Source organism: Giraffa tippelskirchi, chromosome 6 (assembly GCF_054371585.1).
Source record: "Giraffa tippelskirchi isolate mGirTip1 chromosome 6, T2T-mGirTip1v1.2.pri, whole genome shotgun sequence".
Taxonomy (NCBI): Eukaryota; Metazoa; Chordata; class Mammalia; order Artiodactyla; family Giraffidae; genus Giraffa; species Giraffa tippelskirchi.
This window is the reverse complement of record NC_137280.1, coordinates 82308898-82328921: the sequence shown is the minus strand read 5'-3', so window position 1 is coordinate 82328921 and position 20024 is coordinate 82308898. Positions and strand designations below refer to the sequence as shown.

General features: G+C 40.1%; 1 long non-coding RNA gene across 1 annotated transcript; it reads left to right on the top strand.

The window, feature by feature from the left end:
• Positions 1-13328: 13328 nt before the first annotated feature.
• Positions 13329-17181, top strand: LOC145511641 (uncharacterized). The gene is made up of 3 exons (XR_014058018.1): positions 13329-13528; positions 15878-15996; positions 16281-17181. It is a non-coding gene; the product is annotated as an uncharacterized LOC145511641 (long non-coding RNA).
• The last annotated feature ends 2843 nt before the right edge of the window (positions 17182-20024 follow it).

Genomic DNA, 20024 nt, shown 5'->3' with positions numbered 1-20024 from the left:
TTGCTTTCTGGTTACATTCTTTTGGGAAAAGGAAGATATACGGAGTTGCTAAGGCATCTAGTGACTTGAAAGCACACCTGTAGCCTTAGTCCTTCTAAAGCTACTATGAAGTTGCAAACAGTCTAGCTTTCAAAGAAGGAAACAATATATCTTCCTTTCCCTTTTGGTTTCTATGGAAGGATTTGTTCCACTATATATATATATATATTTATATTTATATTTATTTATTTATTTATGAGAGCTACATATATTTCATGAGAGCTTCCCTGGTGGCTCAGTGATAAAAAAAAAAAACCCCCCTGCAATGCAGGAGACCCGGGTTCTATCCTAGGGTTGGGAAGGTCACCTGGAGAAGGAAATGGCAACCCACTCCAGTATTCTTGCCTGGGAAATCCCATGGACAGAGAAGCCTGGTCGACTACAGTCCATGGGATCGCAAAGAGTCAGGGTCAGACACGACTGAGTTACTAACACACACATATATTTCATAAAAGCCACAAGAAAACAATTTTGGGCGCTGTGTTCTTTCCTTGAAAGGAATAGCAGTGAATTGTATTACTGACTTTCACCACAACTGCTTCTAAGGTTTCACTGAAGCTGAGAAAACTGGTCTTTCAAACAGGCTATATTCACAACAGCCAATATGTGCAGCCAACACAAATGTCCATCAAAAGGTGAATGGCCTCCTCTGTTTGTTACCCTGGGGTAGATGGGCAGGTGGTGCCATTAGCCTCACTGGGTGAGGTGCCAGGGGAAGTGAGGTGAGCCCTGAGGTCTTGCCTGTTGGAATAGATGAAGCTTTTACCCCATGTTGGAGGCAGCTGGAGGATGGAGTGCTTCATGCATATGAGCCCCCACTACCCACTACAGGCACTTTCCCCACCTGACCAGATCCCAGGTGTTCTAGGCTGAGTTTTTCAGTGCAACCATGTGGTTCTGGATTCCCTGACACTTTTGGCATGACTCAGCTCCTGTTCTGGGTTGCTTTCCACATATAGCTAGATCGTTCCTAGTGGATGGGTAAAGAATTAGGTAGTTTTCCTGATGATGAAGACTGAAAATGTAGATTTGACTGTTTGCAACTGGGAGTCAGGTGAGAATTTCAAGAAATTGAAATATATAACATCATGTTATAAAAGTTGTAAATTAAAGTGTTTTGGTCAAGGATAAGGAAAAGAAATGAATGGGTAAAGAGAATGTGGTATCTTCCTAGAATGGATGAATATCTTTTATACAATACATTCATCAAAAACTGATGTCAGTGAATAAAGAAACAGAGAAATCCAAAATTATGATTAGGACTCCAACACCCCTCCCCAACAATACTACTAGTCTAAAAGTCAACAAGCGTATAGGTGAACAATGGCACCAATCAACAGGATCCAGCTGACACTCACAGAGCACTCAGTTGGTATTTGTAGGACAATCAACCCAACAACAGCAGAATATACATTCTTATCAAGCACCAATGTGTTATTCACTGAGATAGACCATATTCTGGGGTCATAAAACAAGCTTCAGCACATTTAAAAGAACTGAATCATACAGAGCATGTTCTCTGACCACAATGGAATCAATCTCCAGTCAATAAAATAAGATATAAATCTCAAAACAATTGGAAGTTAAAGAACACACATATATAATGACCCATGATTCAAGCAGGAACTCTCAAGGAATTTAAAAACTACACAGAAATCATTAAAAATCAAAATACAGTATGTCAAAATTTGTGAGATGCAGTCAAAGCAATGCCAAGAAGGAAATTTAAAAAACTAAATACATACATTGTGAAACAGAAAATGTCTCAAATCCACGTTAAAATCTCCAGTTCAAGAAATTAGAAGAGCAAAATAAACTCAAAGTAAGTAGAGGGAAGGAAAAACAAAAGAAAAATCATTGAGTTTAAACAAATGCATAGAGAAAATAAAAATGATAATGCAATATGAAAAAGGAACTCTGACTACATAGGGAAATGCCAAATTTATCAGTGGTTACCATATTGTAACTTTTACCCAAACTATTTGATTCAATTCAGTAAAGTTAGAACTATAATATATTTTTTAAGAAATGGAAAGGTTGATTGTCAAATTCACATGAAATAGACATTTTTAAGGAAGAAATAAGAACTTAAAAAAAAAAAAGAACCATGATAGGAAATATGAAAAAGGTGATATGCAGAGACATTATGTAAATTTTTTTATTGGAGGAAAGAGAATAAAAAAACCAACCAACTGAATGACTAATACAGAGCAGAAACACTTCCTTATATACAACGGTACTTACTATGTCAATAAGTTAGAAAATGATGATTTAATAAACGACTTAAGGAAAATATACTAGAGATTTAATCTACATTAATTCAAAATATATTCTAAAAAAATTGGAAATTTAAAACACTAAAAGAGTCATAAGAAAGCACAAAGACACTGTGTATGACCTATGCATTTAACTCAATGCGAATATTCACACTGTCAGTTGATTCAAACAAACAAACAAACAAAATACCCAGAGGAGATACAACAAAGACTGCTTGAAAAGTTCTTGAAATACAGGTACTAAGATAGAGGAGAGGCTGAAAAAATAGACGCTGTGCTTACTGCATATTTAATGATGGAAGAAATGGTTGGATTCAATAGCAAAAGATTTGAGGCATGCCATTAGTCTAAAACAGAAAGCCTATGAGTGAGTGTTGATGACTGAGTGTAGTTATATACCAATACTTTAAAAAAGAGAGGGTAAACAGAGGTAAAGCAATTTTGGTTGTTTTTAAATATCTGAATGAACATATGATATAATAGTAAATTTGATGTAAGGCACTCAGCTATTACTGATGTGCCTATTACAGATACATTATTATTCATATATAATATTTAAATGTTCTATCTTTCAAAATCCTAAAAATGAGATAGAGACTCATGAGATAAAACCTAAGAATGTCTATTTCCCTGGGAACTTAAATTCTTTAAAACTTTCAAAGTGTTCTTCTCGGGTCTCAGGAGGATAATGTAGCACTCTGGGGCAAAGATGCGGCCTAGGAGCCCCGCACTGGAGGCCAACATGGAGAGGATCTCCATGGCCATTATGACCTTGCCCTTGGTGCAAGACAGGGAGGAAGGTGACCCAGACACTGCAGAACACCAGCATGCTTAAGGTCGGGAACTTGGCTTCATTGAAGGTGTCAGGCAGGTTCCTGGCACGAAAGCCAGGGAGATGGTCCCCGGAGCTAAGAAGCCCAGGTATCCCAGGACACAGTAGAAGGCAGTGACTGAGCCCTTGTTGCACACGATAATGAGCTCCTTCGGCTCAGAATGAGTGTCCATCTCAAGGAAAGGGGGAGAGGTTCCCAGCCAGACTTCACAGAGAATCACTTGGATCAGGGAGCACAGGGAATGACATAGTTAGAAGCTCCTGTTACCAGCAATCACTGCATGGTTCTTCCTGGTTTCCTGGCCTTAAATAGCAGGATCACAGTCAGTGTTTTGGCTAAAACACTGGAACAGCTATGATGAACTCAGCTCCAAATGTGATTTGTTGGAGGATGCAGGTGGCTGTGCTGGGACGACCAATGAAGAATAAGGAGCAGAGGAAACACAGGAGGAGGGAGATGAGCAGGACATAGCTGAGAGCCCTGTTATTGGCCTTGACTACAGGGGTGTCTTGGTACTTCAGAAAGACCCACAAAACCTCAGCTGTGATGGCAGATAAACAGAGAGCAGTGCAGGCCAGAGACACACCCAAAGGATCATCAAAGCCCAGAAACATCAAGTCCTTAGGGAGGCAGCGATTTCTCTCACTATTTGGATGCTCTTGAGCTGGGCACTGGATACAGTTCTCTGCATCTGGGGAAAAAGCAAAGACTCAGCATTGCATTTTCAGAAATTCTCCATATTTGGCCTGTTTTTTTTTTTTTTTTTTTTTTAACATGATCACCCTTCCTTTCATTGTGCATACAAACTTCCCCTGATGTCATACTCAGGTATGACATTAAGAGTCTACATTCATAATCTAGGAAGAATGCTTTCAGCTACAGGTAAGACAAAACACAGTCAGTCTGGATCTTCAGCATATTGTGGGTCAATGTTGGCTCAGTGATCCCAAAAGGATATGGATTTTCCCCCAATTTTTTCTCTACTGTGCCAGTGTCTTCTTCATCCTAAAATTTGCCCTGCCATGGTTTCTGCAATTTTCCTGGTGAAGTCAAAGATTTCCTTATTCATACATATACCGAGAAGGAAAGTTCGCCTAGCCCTCCCGGGACATCCTCTTTTGTCATTACCCTAACTCCTATGGGCTGCTTTTTGTATATAACTTGACATCTGATAGAACAAATGTTTCCACATTCTACTTTTTCATTTTTCTATGACAAGTCTTGTACAATTTTTATATATAAAATTTGAAAATAATTTTATTGAGTAGAAATAACTTAGTGTCTGAGTGGATTTCTATTGTCTTATATATTAGTGAAGGTGATATCTTAATTATTGATGAATTTTACAAAATTTTCCATTCAGGTACACCTCCCTAAATCATGGCTTAATTTTTTTTCTTTGTAAAATAGCAGGTAGTAAATAACTTCAGTGTTGCAGGCTATTTATGGTCTTGGTGGCATTTATTTCCCTCTGCTGTTAGGAAACAAGATCAGTCATAAATATGTAAATTAATGAGCTTTTTTCTGTTTCAATTATATTTATTCAAGTAGGCAATAGTCTGCCTACTCCTCCCCAAAAGTTCCTATTGTTTTTTATGGCTGACTCTCATGCAATAGTACAAAGTCCTAACACAAACAAGGTAATTCTCGTTTCTTTTCCCCAGCTACCCGGTCTTGCTTCATAGAGCCGACACCTCTCCTGGCCTCTCTCTCTGACCTTTTGGAGACATGCGTGGCACCCACCCACATGTGTCTGTTTATTCTAGATCTCTAGTCCTGTGTTCCTCTATATGTCTCTTGTTTTAAACATTTATTGACGTTATAAATCCTTCAGTAAGTCCATGAACAAAAGAATTATTTTTATAAATATCTTGTTCATACCTGAGAATATTTATTTGACAAGTGGTAAAAATGCAATGAATTCTACTCTTAAGGTGACTAGAATTACCCAGTATTGATGGAAGAACTCAGCTCATTACAATAGACTTAATATTTTAGAAAATTGAAGCACTGTAATCCTTCTCCACTTGATATTTTATAGTAACCTGTTTTGTTTTAAGACATAAGTTTATAAATTTCTATTTCAAGCAACAGCTACATTTAGGGGCTGTAGGTTGTGATTTAAATTAGAATGATGTCTTTTTCTTTTTTATGTGATTCTTTTATATATTATAATATTCCAAAGGGTAGAGTCCTGGTGTTAGTTATGCACACTTGATAAGTAGTACAGTATTCAGGTCTTGGTACATAAGATAATAAAATATTTCTGTATTAATTTATAGGTACCTGCTCTGTGCTTATCATCTGGGTGTGAAAAGTATTAAGTCTCAAGCTTTCAAGGCACCCCAGGCTGCCTTGCTGATCATATATGTTATATTTTATGGCAGTCTTTAGCATGGTCCCTGATGAGACTTCAGAATGAGATTTTCCCCTGGAAACAGTGCTGCAGTGGAGCCTAATAGAAGACCACAGGCAGACCTGAGATTACATATAACTGGAAAACAATAGTGATTAAAATATGGAGTTGTTGAAAGAATGAGTGGAAGCATGAATTGACAGCAATGGTGTATATTGGCCCTGATGCCAATCCCCTTGGTTTTCTTCTTACTGAGAGTATTCATGGGGGGAAGTTGCCACAAAGCAGAAACTTATTTTCTATCTGTCTGATTGGAAATTTCTCTCCCTGTGCATGAAACACAAATAAAGCAGCAAATGGGCTTTCCTTCCTCTGGAATTTTCCTGAATCCTGAAACACAGGTCTGGCTGCACACAGATTGAGGGATCTGAAGGAAAGAGAATTATGGTCATCATTTTATAAAATGAGCAGCTTTAAGAGGATGTCTGTATTTCTGGCCTTGTAGGTGAGAATTGTGATAGAAGGTCATCACTGTGTACCCCCACCCTCCACTGTTGATACGATGTAGACATATAATTAAGCATGTCTATGGTTAACTTGGTCTTCCCTCCTAGCTCAGTCGGTAAAGAATCTGCCTGCAGGGCAGAAGACCTCAGTTTGATCCCTGGGTCAGGAAGATCCCTTGGAGAAGGAAATGGCAACAAACCATTGCCAGTGTTCTTGCCTGATGAATCCCATGGACAGACTACAGTCCATGGGGTCGCCTGAGTCGGACATGACTTAGCGACTAAAGAGAGAGAGAGAGATGGTTAACTTTCCTCTTTTTAAAATGCTCACCAAATATTACCAAGATAGCTAATCAGTTTTATTTCATAAATCAATGACAATCTCTCTACTTTATTATGCACTTTATCCAAAATCTTTCTCATGCAGTTTTCTATGTAGTAATGACTTTGAGAACTTGTATGCCTGATGACATTCCTACCATCCTTTCATACCTGGTTAGAATGAAGAGAATAGTTTCTAGATGGAAGATGCTGATGCTGTGATAATTAGCATACTTGTTGCTCAGTCACTACTTGTTGTGTCTGACTTTGCGACACCATGGACTGAAGCAAACCAGGATTCCCTGTCCTTCACCATCACCTGGAACTTGCTCAAACTCATATCCACTGAGTTGGTGATGCCATCTAACCATCTCGTCCTCTGTCGTCCCCTTCTCCTCCTGCCTTCAATCTTTCCCAGAATTAGTGTCTTTTCTAATGAGTCAGCTCTTTGCATCAGATGGCCAAAGTATTGGAGATTCAGCTTCAGCATCAGTTCTTCCAGTGAATATTCAGAACTAATTTCCTTTAGGATTGACTGGTTGGATCTCCTTGCAGACCAAGGGACTCTCAAGAGTCTTCTCCAACACAGTTCAAAAGCATCAGTTTTTCAATGCTCAGCCTTTTTTATGGTCCAATTCTCACATTCATACATGACTACAGGAAAAAAAACATAGTTTTCATTAGATAGACCATTGTTGGCAAAGTAATGTCTCTGCTTTTTAATATGCTGTCTAAGTTGGTCATAATTTTTCTTCCAAGAAGCAAGCCTCTTTTAATTTCACAGAGGCAGTCACCATCTGCAGTGGTTTTGGAGCCCCAAAAAAGTCTCTCACTGTTTGCATTGTTTCCCCATCTATTTGCCATGAAGTGATGGGGCCAGATGCCATGATCTTAGTTTTTTTGAATGTTGAGTTTTAAGCCAGCTTTTTCAACCTCCTCTTTCACCTTCATCAAGAAGTTCTTTAGTTCCTCTTCCCTTTCTGCCCATTAGAGTGGTGTCATCTGCATATATGAGATTATTAATATTTCTCCCATCAATCTTGATACCAGCTTGTGCTTCATCCAGCCAGGCATTTTACATGATGTACTCTGCATAGAAGTTAAATAAGCAGGGTGACAATATACAGCCTTGATGTACTCCTTAACCAATTTTGAACCAGTCTGTTGTTCAATGTCCGTTTCTAACTGTTGCTTCTTGACCTGCATACAGGTTTCACAGGAGGCAGGTAAAGTGGTCTGTTATTCCCATCTCTTTAAGAATTTTCCACAGTATATCGTGATCCACACAGTCAAAGGCTTTGGCATAGTCAATAAAGCAGAAGTAGATGTTTTTCTGGAATTCTCTATGATCCAGCGGATGTTGGCAATTTGATCTCTGGTTCCTCTGCCTTTTCTAAATCCAGCTTGAACATCTGGAAGTTCTCGGTTCATGTACTGTTGGAAAACTAGCTTGGAGAATTTTGAGCATTACTTTGCTAGTGTTTGAGATGAGTGCAATTGTGCAGTAGTTTGAGCATTCTTTGGCATTGCCTTTCTTTGGGATTGGAATGAAAACTGACCTTTTCCAGTCCTGTGGCCACTGCTGAGTTTTCCCAATTTACTGGCATATTGAGTGCAGCACTTTCACAGCATCATCTTTTAGGATTTGAAACAGCTCAACTGGAATTTCATCACCTCCACTAGCTTTGTTCTTTGTGATACTTCCTAAGGCTCCAGGATGTCTGGCTCTAGGTGAGTGATCACATCATTGTGGTTATCTGGATCATTAAGATCTTTTTTGTTTGGTTCTGTGTATTCTTGCCACCTCTTCTTAATATCTTCTGCTTCTGTTAGGTCCATATCATTTCTGTCCTTTATTGTGCCCATCTTTGCATGACATATTCTCTTGGTATCTCTAATGTTCTTGAAGAGATCTCTAGTCTCAAAGGTAACTTCTCATAGGATATAGGATGTTTGTGCCCAGGAAATATTCTGGAAGGAAAAGCTTGAGGACCTCATACAGTCATTTTGGGTGGTTATTCTCTGCTTTCCTCTCATGGTAGAACATCCACAAACTGACAAAAACCCCACACCTTTAAAAATGAGTCATTCACTGACTGTTAAAAATGATAATGGTAATAAAATTCTGTGTCCACCTCTACCAAAGGGTAGTTGTGCAACCTTATATAAGGACTTAACTTTTTGGAGCCTCATTGTTTGCTTCTAGAAAGTGAGCTTAATGTTTAGAAAGTGTTAGGATTAAATGAGATACATGTAATGTGTTTGCACATCTTTGACAGATGGGGAGCATTCATTCGATTTCCATTAATAATACTATTGACTTTATTTTAGATCAACAAATCCATAAATGCTATGCTCTGGAAAAACAGCTACTGCATCTGTTTGAAATGCACTACAGAGGACAAATGGTTGATAAAAATCTAGCCATTTCCTCCATAATTAAGTACACAGTAAGCACATCCTTGGGGCTTCCCAGGTGGCTCAGGGGTAAAGAATCTGCCTGTCAAGCAGAAGATCAAACCCAAGTTTGATCCCTCGGTCAGAAAGATTCTCTGGAGAAGGGAGTGGCAACTCCCTCCAGTATTCTTGTCTGGGAAATCCTAGTAACAGAAGAGCATGGCAGACGACAGTCCATGAGGTCATAAAGAGTTGGACATGACTTAGCAACTAAACAATCACCACAACAAAGCACATCTGTATTAGTTCAGCCACTCCTCTAATCCACAAGGACCACTATAGAACTCAAACTTTTCACCATACTTTATTTCCCTTGTCTGTTTGGTTTCACCAACTGACGCTTACTGTAAAGGTTTATATTTGGATAAAAAAAATGTTGACGTTATACATGGTTTTCCCACCTGTCTTTGTAACTCCTTAACTTTTACAATGCAAATTCAAAATAAAATACTAATTCAAATTAGATGAAAAAATTGTAAATTACTTCTAAATGATGATTTAGCCAATTTTTAATATTTGTTATATATTTTCCTCATCCTCTTAAATCATAAATTTCCAACATACTGGAAATGGCAACTTTTGAATTACTGAAGTACTTAACTTAGTATAAAGAATCATCTATGTCTGAATTGAGTGACAGAGAAGAAAAATACTGCTGGATTTTGTTAAAATCAGATACAAAGCCAATCTTAATAAAATAATACTTTATGGGATCAGATTTTATATTATGTTAACAGAAAATTCTCATTTGAATAAGTATCATCTCTTCCTGGAGTGTAGCTACAAGAAGAAACAAATGTAACTTCAAATATTAAGTAGACCCTCAGTTTCAATTAGCCTATAGATCTTAGTATAAAAATGAAGACCAATCATGGGAAATACAAACTGAGATTTCCCATGAGGCTTGAAGATCAGCCGGACATTGCAAGGAGAGGCTGGTGAAGGTGACATCTGTCAGATGCAAATTTCTCAAGGACCACCCCACTCTCCTTTCCTTAAGCACCAACGTAGCCTGTACACTCTTTTTTCAGGGTCTTTCTTGGTTCCTCTTTCTCTCTGCTTCCCTGACAATCCCACCTGCCATCAAGGCCAGAGTCACATTCTCCTCTGCTTTCTTCACAACCTGCATCTGACTCTTGATATCTCCCAAAGTAACCTGTTTCCTGCAGAGGGGCTGTGAGAGACCCAGGCGCATTCCTGTACTCATCTATGACTGTTATGGACACTGCTTGGGCTTTATGAGGGCTGGTATGCAGAGCCTCACCCACCCTTAGGTTGGTCCAGGGATTCACCTGACCTGCGTGGTGCAATTGTTGCTAAGGCATTTGTAAAATCCAAAGGACGTACAAGTTCTCCTTCACCTGGAGTCCCTGCAGTCTCTTGTCCTCCAAGGTCTCCTCCCATTGGCTGCCCCTGGACTCTCTGTCAGCCCGAGGTATATTCTAGTCACTGACCTCTGGAGTAGGCAGCTGGTCAGTCTCACAGTGTGTCTAGAGCTTCTGTTGGTTTTCTGCTTGGCCTGTTTCATGTTCTCACTGTTTCCTCTGTGAACCTGGGCATCATTTTTGAGCTTTCTTTGTAAAATTAAAATGTGAAATTTGAATAAAACGGAGGTAAAAGACTACCATACATGGGGAAGGTCTCAACTAATTTGAATGTTCTATCCTGCTTCTGTCCCTTGAAAAATGTCTCTCAAATTATAGTCTACAAGGACAGAAAGGTGAAGGTCATTATCCAATGCCAAATCCAGACCAATTTATGTAATACATTTTTCAAACACTAAACCTTTACTTCCTGAAAGAGTTAAAATCCATCCACTAACTACACTTACATAAGATGTCATCTTTTGAGTGATACACAGCAATAAACTAACAACGGCGCTTAGGAGTCTAAGTCCTTTCTTGATAAAATTCATCTGAGATTCTAGTCACATTGATCCATTTCAGACATAAACATGATCATTTCACCATAACTTTTCACACATATCTAAACATTTATTATAGGAATTGACTCACAGGGTTATAAGATAGAGGAGTCCCAGAGATGGCCATCTCCAAGCAGGAGAAGCTGAAAAGCTGGTGGTATAATTGAGTCCAAGTCTGAAGTCCTGAGAACCAGAAGTTCTGATGTCCCAGGGCAGGAAGAGATGGATGTCCCAGCTCAGAAAGTGAGGGTGGATTGACTTTCCTTCACTTTGGGTTCTATTCCGGCCTCCAGGAGATGGGAAAATACGTGCTCACATGGGTGAGGGGGCATTCTTTACTCCATCTTCCAGAACCAAATGCTAGTCTCTGCCAGAAATACCTTCAAGAGTACACCCAGAAACAGTGCTTAACCACACATCTGGAAGCCTTAGCCCAGGTGAGTTGAGAGCCTGGGCCCCAGACAAGTGAGATTAACTGTCATGCATGGACAGTGATTCCTCCAGCTCTTTTCTTTTATCTCAAGACTGTTTTGACTATTCAGTGTCTTTTTTTTTTTCAATTTTTAAAAAATTATTAGCCCTAGTTTTGTGAAAAATGCCATTGGTTTTTTAATGAATAATTTTATTTATCTCCATATGTTCTTTTTTAAAATTATTTTTTACAGAGTATTATTAATTTACAATGTACTTTTAGTTTCAGCTGTACAGCAAATCAGTTATTCATATACATATGCACATTCTTTTTTAGATACCTTTCCTGTATAGGTCATTAAAGAGTAATTAGTCCCCTATGCTATAGTGTAGGTTCTTATTAGTTATCTATTTTATATATAGTAGCTTGTGTCAATCCATCTCCCAATGTATCCCTCTCCTCTTTATCCACTTGGTAACTATAAGTTACCAATTGCACTCATCTCACACGCTAGTAAAATCATGCTCAAAATTCTCCAAGTCAGGCTTCAGCAATATGTGAACGGTGAAATTCCAGATGTTCAAGCTGGTTTTAGAAAAGCCAGAGGAACCAGAGATCAAATTGCCAATATCCACTGGATCATTTAAAAAGCAAGAGAGTTCCAGAAAAACATCTATTTCTGCTTTATTGACTATGCCAAAGCCTTTGACTGTGTGGATCACAATAAACTGTGGAAAATTCTGAAAGAGATGGGAATACCAGACCATCTGACCTGTCTCTTGAGAAACCTGTATGCAGGTCAGGAAGCAACAGTTAGAACTAGACATAGAACAACAGACTGATTACAAATAGGAAAAGGAGTACACCAAGGCTGTATAGTGTCAACCTGCTTATTTAACTTATATGCAGAGTACATCATGAGAAACGCTGGGCTGGAGGAAGCAGAAGCTGGAATCAAGATTGCTGGAAGAAATATCAATAACCTCAGATATGCAGATGACACCACCCTTATGGCAGAAAGTGAAGAAGAACTAAAGAGCCTCTTGACGAAAGTGAAAGAGGAGAGTGAAAAAGTTGGCTTAAAGCTCAACGTTCAGAAAACTAAGATCATGGCATCTGGTCCCATCACTTCATGGGAAATAGATGGGGAAACAGTGGAAACAGTGTCAGACTTTATTTTTTTGGGCTCCAGAATCACTGCAGATGGTGATTGCAGCCATGAAATTAAAAGACGCTTACTCCTTGGAAGGAAGGTTATGGCCAACCTAGATAGCATATTTAAAAGCAGAGACATTACTTTGCCAAAAAAAGTCCGTCTAGTCAAGGCTATGGTTTTTCCAGTGGTCATGTGTGGATGTGAGAGTTGGATGGTGAAGAAAGCTGAGCGCCGCAGAATTGATGCTTTTGAACTGTGGTGTTGAAGAAGACTCTTGAGAATCCCTTGGACTGCAAGGAGATCCAATCAACCCATCCTAAAGGATGTTCATTGGAAGGACTGATCATTGGAAGGTCTGATGTTGAAGCTGAAACTCCAATACTTTGGCCACCTCATGCAAAGTGTTGACTCATTGGAAAAGACCCTGATGCTGGGAAGGATTCGGGGCAGGAGGAGAAGGGGACAACAGAGGATGAGATGGTTGGATGGCGTCACTGACTCGATGGACATGGATTTGGGTAAACTCTGGGAGTTGGTGATGGACAGGGAGGCCTGGCGTGCTGCGATTCATGGGGTCGCAAAGAGTCAGACACGACTGAGCGACTGAACTGAACTGAACTATAAGTTACTTTTCTATATCTAGCTCTATTTCCGTTTGGTATTTTGACAGGGATTGCCTTGAATCTGCAGATTGCCTTGAGTAGGATGTTCATTTTAACAAGCTTAACAATTTAATTAACTATATTAGTTCTTCCAATCCATGAACACAAAATATCTTCCCATCTCTTTGTGTCTTCTTCAATTCCTTTATCAATGTCATACTTTTTTGAGTACATATTTTTCCCCTCCTTTGGTAGGATTATTCCTGGGAATTTTACATTCTTTTCCCGCCAGTGTTGACTTCTGGACCCATATGGCTCTGAGGTCCATGAACGTGAAAGTGAAAGTCACTCAGTCATGTCTGACTCTTTGTGACCCCATGGACTATACAGTCCATGGAATTCTCCAGGCCAGAATACTGGAGTGGGTAGACATTCCCTTCTCCAGGGGATCTTCCCAACCAAGGGACTGAACCCAGGTCTCCCATGTTGCAGGCCTGAGGCCCCTCATCTCAGACAATCACCAGTTTACACCCTCATCCATGTTACCAATGTATCCTAAAGGAGCAAATGGACCTGAACCCAGAGCTTGTAGTCCTTGGGATGGCTGTGTTCTTACCATTAACTTGAGAAGTGTTTTTGTCATGGGGTGTGTATGAAACTTTCAAAGCTTTCTGTTGGGAGTTTGAAAGATGAGGCACGAGATGAGGTGTGAAGTGTGCAGAAGAAGATGCCACCAGACTGATAGTGGATGGACATGCACGCACACAGCCTGATCAGTTAAAATACTGAAATGAGTAGTAAACAGGCACCCCAAAATCCACCCAAAGATTGGAGCCAACGTATTTCCATCTGGCAGTTTGAACATTATCCTCTGGAAACACCTTGTAAAATCAAGTGCAAGATGGAGATCTTGACTCTTCTGAGTCACATGAATGTTTCGCTTTCGGTACTAATGTCATCAGAATTTTGATAGGATTGAATGGAGCCTGTAGGTCACTGTGGTTAGCATTGTCATTTAGCAGCACCGATCTTCCAATCCATGACATGGAACATCCTTTCATTAATCATGTCTCCTTTAATTTTTTTTAGCAGTGGTTTGTAATTTTCAGAGTACAAGTCTTTTGCCTCACTGGCTATGTTTAGTCCCAAGAATTTTATTCCTCTTTGTATTGTTCGTTGTTATTGTACAGAAACACAAGTGATTTTTATGCTGATTTGTATTTTGCAACTTTGCCAAATTCACTTACTATGGTCTCTGAAAGTGAATGCATGTGTGTTTGTGTATTCTGTGTGGGTATGTTAAGGTGTGTGTGTAATCTTTAGGAATTTCTATGTACAAGTTCATGTCATATTTGAACAGAGCTAACTTTATGTCTTCCTTCCCTATGTGGATGCCTTGGTATTTCTTTTTCCTGGCTAATTGCTCTGGCTAGGAATTCCTGTCCTATTTGATCAGAAACAGCAAAAGCCGATGTCTTTCTCTTGTTCACAGTCTTATGGAAAATATTTTCAGACTTTATTAAGTGAGATGTCACCTGTGGGTTTTTCATGGCCTGTATCATATTAAAGTTTCCTTGTATTCCTACTCTTTCTACTTGGTAGTATTTTGCTGAAGATATTTTTATTAGCTTTCATGAAGATATTCATCTGAGGTTTCTTTTTTGTAATGTCTTTGTCTCCCTTTGGTAAAAGGATACTACAGTCCTCATGGAATGAGTTAGAAAGTGTTCCCTCTTCTTCATTTTTGGGAAGCATTTATAAATGATTATCCTTAACTAATATTTTATGTTTGGTAGAATTCAACACTGAATTCATATGGTCCAGGGTTGATCTTTGTTGAACTTTTTGGATTGCTGATTCAATCTTCTTATTAGTCTATTCAGATTTTCTATTTCTTCATGATTCAGTTTTGGTGGGAGTATCTCCACGAATTATTCATACCATCTGGGTATTCTAATCTGTTTGTGTGCAGCTGGACATAGTATTTTTATATAATTATTTCTATTTCTGTCTATTCAGGAGTAATGCCCACACATTCATTTCTTATTTTATTTTTTGATCAGGCCACACAGCTTGCAGGATCTAACTTTCTGAACCAGGATTGAACTTGGGTCACCACAGTGAGAGCACTGAGTCCTAGCCAGTGAACCATCAGGGATTTCCTCATTTATTATTTTAATAGTTTGAGTCTTCTCTATACTTTCTCAATCAATGTGATTAAAGCTTTGTCAGTGTTGATCTTTTCCAAGAATCAACTTTTATGGCTTTGAATATTATTTTTCTCTCCTGAATTATTTATCTCTGTTCTAATCTCTAGTGTTTCATTCTGTTTGATGGATTTTAGTTTTCCCTGTGTGTGTGTGTGTGTGCGCGCACTCGGTTGCTCAGTTGTGTCTGACTCTTTGGGACCCCATAGACTGTAGCCCACCAGGCTCCACTGTCCATGGCATTTTCCAAGCAAGAATACTGGAGGGAGTTGCCATTTCCTACTCCAGGGGGAACTTCCTGACCCACGATTCTTGTGTGTCCTGCATTGGCAGATACTTTAACACAGCACCACACGGAAGGCCTAGTTTTCTCTACTTTTCCTAGTTCTTTAAGATGTAAAGTTAGGTTCTTGCTAAGATAGATTTGAAATAACTTTTTGAGTTAAAAAACTGACATTTTGATTACATATGCCACTATCAATAACTGATGTTTATTTTTTACCTAAGTGCTAAAGCATCATTTGACATTGTGCTAAAGAGTACTAAGACGGTTTGAAACCAGCTTATCCTGACCCTGCCAAGTCTATCAGAGCAGTGGTGACACGACAGCCATGAGCTCTGGGCAGGGACGTCAATCATGGACATGGGGTGACAGATTTCTCAATGCCAGGATAGGTTTGTCTCCCCCATACCTCCCTTTCTGCCTCCAAGCCTTGAAGTTTGACTAACTATTGTGAAATCAAAGAGGCAAGGGGAAAAACATGTTTTTCCTCATTGTTTTTCCCCAGGATGGAGGGGAACAGGTGCAGAGCCCCAGGACAAGAGCCTCCCCAGAGGTTCCCCATGGACTGATCTGAAGCAGTGAAAAGACAGGGAAGCCAGGCTGCTCCTCACAGCGACACTGAGGGTGAGGTCTCAGCACTGTGACTCCCTTATACACAGCAGCTTTCTGGTTCTCACTGTGCCCCTGTCTGGCATGCCAGCCTGGCATATGCCCTGCAGGGTTTCCACAGGCTGAGACAGAGTGGTAGTGGGCATAGGCAGTGCTGTACATGAAGGGAAATTTTCCTTTCTGAGAGCAGAGCAGGGATCAGATGCTGACCCGTCTTCTCCTGAGCTCAGCTTAGACACAGGACTTGGTCTCTCTGTTGGGCATCCCCTGCTCTGATTTATCTTTTCTTGATCTTGCAGCCTTTCTATAACTGCATGTGAGCTGGATTTTGATCGTTATGCGGATTGCCTGAATCCCAGTGTGTATAAAGATGGGGACCTGGTGGTAGTTGGGTTTTTACCCTTCCATTCCATAAAACTACAAGCAGATGTACTCCGGCTCTCCTTCCTGAGAAGGCCAAAGCAACTGATATCTTATGAGTAAGTTCTTGTTTATATTTCCACGTGTGTGCTTTATTTCCCTGAAAATGATCTGAGGTGTACACAGAAGAGGCAGAAATGTAGATCAATGGATTCTTGTTCTTTTAAATTAATTTATTTATTTTAATTGGAGGCTTATTACTTTATGATACTGTGGTGGCGTTTGCCATACATTGACCTGAATCCGCCGCGGTGTACATGTGTCCCCATCCTGATCCCACCTCCCACATCCCTCCCCACCCCATCCCTCTGGGTTGTCCCAGTGCACCAGCCCTGAGCACCCTGTTTCACGCATGGAACTTGGACTGGTCATCTATTTAACATATGGTAATATACATGTTTCAATGCTATTCTCTCAAATCATCTCACCCTCACCTTCTCCCACAGAGTCCAAAAGTCTGTTCTTTATATCTGTGTCTCTTCTGTTGTCTCGCATATTGGGTCATCATTACCATCTTTCTAAATTCCCTATATATCCGTTAGTATAGGGTACTGGTGTTTTTCTTTCTGACTTACTTCACCCTGTAGAATAGTTTCATCCATCTCATTTAAATTGATGGATTCTGAATATTCTAGCCCTTCTTTGCCTCTCTAATATCTACTTTTTTCCCTCCAAGACAGAGGAGAGAATTATGCATCTTTCCTGTTGCATCCACCAGCAAGATACACAAGCTCTGTTCCGGAGGATCTTAGAGTTAATGAGCCTGTTGAACCCCAGCCCCTCCTGCTGCCAAGTCCTTGGCTGAGAAAGACAATCCCTTTGAGACACTGATCCCCTGGCCAAAGGCCACTCTTAGGATGAAGTGGCTGAGCCTGAACGTTCACTGCTGACAAAGTGCTGAAATGTGCCCCCATGGAAAGACTCTAAGGGACTTGTATTCTAAAAAAAGAAGTTCCACCAAATATTAATATTATTAATTTGCTCCCATCACGTGTGGGGTGTTCAGCCTAATATTCTGGAAGCAAAAGAGAGAAAAGTAGATACTATGTCAAAAGACAATGAAAGCCTTCATTTTTATCCTTATCATTAATTTCTTTGGGAAAAGTGATGAATTTTGCCCCAAAAGTGGACTTTATCTAACTGTGTGGCATGCATGTCTTCCAGTTAGCATAGCAGCACTTAACTAGGGGTTTGCATCAAGCAGTCTGCACTCTGTTCATGCTTTGTTGGTTCATAGACTTTCTAACGGTTTTGCAACATTTATCAACATGCCCATGTCCTCAGAGCAGAAGACGTGTTTAGAATGTGTGCATCTTGTTTTATTACTAGTTGTATTTAGAACTTTTTAAAAACTAGTTCCGTTGGCAGCTGCTATGCTACTGGAGAGCTGCTAATTTGAGGGGAGAACTTTAATTTTGTCTTTACTCTTCTGTGTGAGGACTTTCGACAATCTTTGTCCTGTTCAGCTTTCTCATTTCATGTTTTTTCTCCCCATTTTTGCTTCTGCATATTTTACCAAAATATGAAATGGAAAGTTTGGTGGAAATTATTTCAGGTGTGTGCGTTTTCTAGTTTGCTGGAAGCTGCTAATTATTTGGCCTTTATTGGGGTTAGGATGGCAGGAAGTGACTATCGGGAATGGAGGAAACTCTGTCTCAGGCACTGTGTAGGGAAAGACAGAACCTGTTTTGTCTAGGTGGCTAGCACAGGAGAGAGGTGAGTCTTTAGTGATGTCCCAAGGTTGGAGGCTAAACTCTGTACCACCCCTCCTGTCCTTCAGCCAGAGGAATACATGGACACCTCCACTCTGGGCAGAGAGCAGCAGGAGTCATTTAACTGAGGAGCTTGGGAACGTGATTTCAAACTCTGTGGGTTGCCATGCGGGTGTACACTATCGACTTCTTTTGTGAACTACTTCCCATACATAGAAATTTATCATGGACGTAATTTAATACAAGGAAATATACATTTACATTGTGATCTGCTGTCTAGAAATGTCATTTCATATAGATATGGGATATTATTTAGCCTTTGGCATTAATTTAACATAACATTAAATAAGCGATAATTAATTTTTCTTAACAAGCTTGGAACATCTCTCGGATTTTGGTAATTGTATATTGTTGGATCAAGACACATGCACTTTCAGCCAGCCTTTTCTCTATGTAGACAGTAGTCACTGGATAAGGGAAGGGCAGTCCACTCCAGTATTCTTGCCTGGAGAATTCCACAGACAGAGAAGCCTGGGGGGGCTACAGTCCATGGGGTCTCAAAGAGTCTCGACTGAGCGACTAACACACACAGACAGCAGTCACAGCTGGGAAACTAGCACTTCACAATGAAGCCAGCAGAGGGCAGGGTTTCCTTTTCTTGTTGAACTAGAGATACTTTTTGCATCATTTCAAGGTAGGAAATACGTGGCCCTCATTTTGATGTGTATTTCTTGGCTAATTAGAGTCTAAATAATGTTGTCTGTATTTTTACACCTTGTATGGATTTGTCAAAGAGTGTGCTTGTTCATACTCTTTGTCTGTAATAATACTGCTGCTGGGGTGCCAGTCTTTTGCTTATTTATTCATAATATTTGCATGTTCAGAGCCCTCAGAAACTTATTCACACCATCTCCATATGACAAGACAGGAAGACAGGAAAGTCTCTGAATATAAACCTTGAGTTTAAAGCCCTTCTCTTTCCTTGGCCGGCTTAAGATATAGCCCTGTATTATATGAACATTCTGTCTGATGCTGTCCCCTCTGTTTAGGTGGTTCCTCAAGAATTATCAATATGTTCTGGCTTTTATCTTTGCCATTGAGGAGATCAACAAGAACCCTCACCTCCTCCCCAATCTGACCTTGAGTTATAATCTCTACAATGCCTTTGAAAGTGATCACAGCACTCTGGAAAATGCCCTGCTTTGGCTCTCTGGAGGGAATCAGACTGTCCCTAACTACAACTACCAGAGACAGAGGAAATCTCTGGCCATAGTTACAGGAACTATGTCAGCATTTTCAGCTGAAATTGAACCACTTCTGCAGCTGTACAAAATCCCACAGGTCTGATTTCTGGTGAGAGACACTCTGCTCTTCCCCTATGCCTTTCCCTCTCATCCCATCAAAAGACAAGGTGGAAGCTGTGTGTATGCATGGAACAGAGTTGTAAACACATTCCAGAGACTTCCTCAGATTGTGAGATTATTTCTTTGGTTGGTAAGTAGGAAGAAAGTGACAGGCATGAGCAGTCAGCACTTTGAAACCCAAGTTCATGCTCAGGGTCAAGGCATCAATCTCACAGTTAAGGGGACATTGAGTGACGATGGCTCACAGCTCTTTACATCCTAGGAAATGCCTCAAGCACAGGGAACTCCCTCACCCAAGGACAGAAAGCTCACAGGTAACAGCCAGAAGCCAGTGTCTTGGAGACATGGAGCTATGAAGCCTGGTTCCCTCCTCTCAATTTTGACAATACTGAAGAATCATCCTAGCTCCAGAGGACTGACAGTCAGTTGTAACTGTTTTGTTGTTCAGCTGTTCTGAACCACAGTTCAGAAGGTCAGTTTTCTCTCCCCGTTTCTGCCTTGCTACATCCCACTCCTGATTGCCAAATTAACACTTAAATTGAAGAAA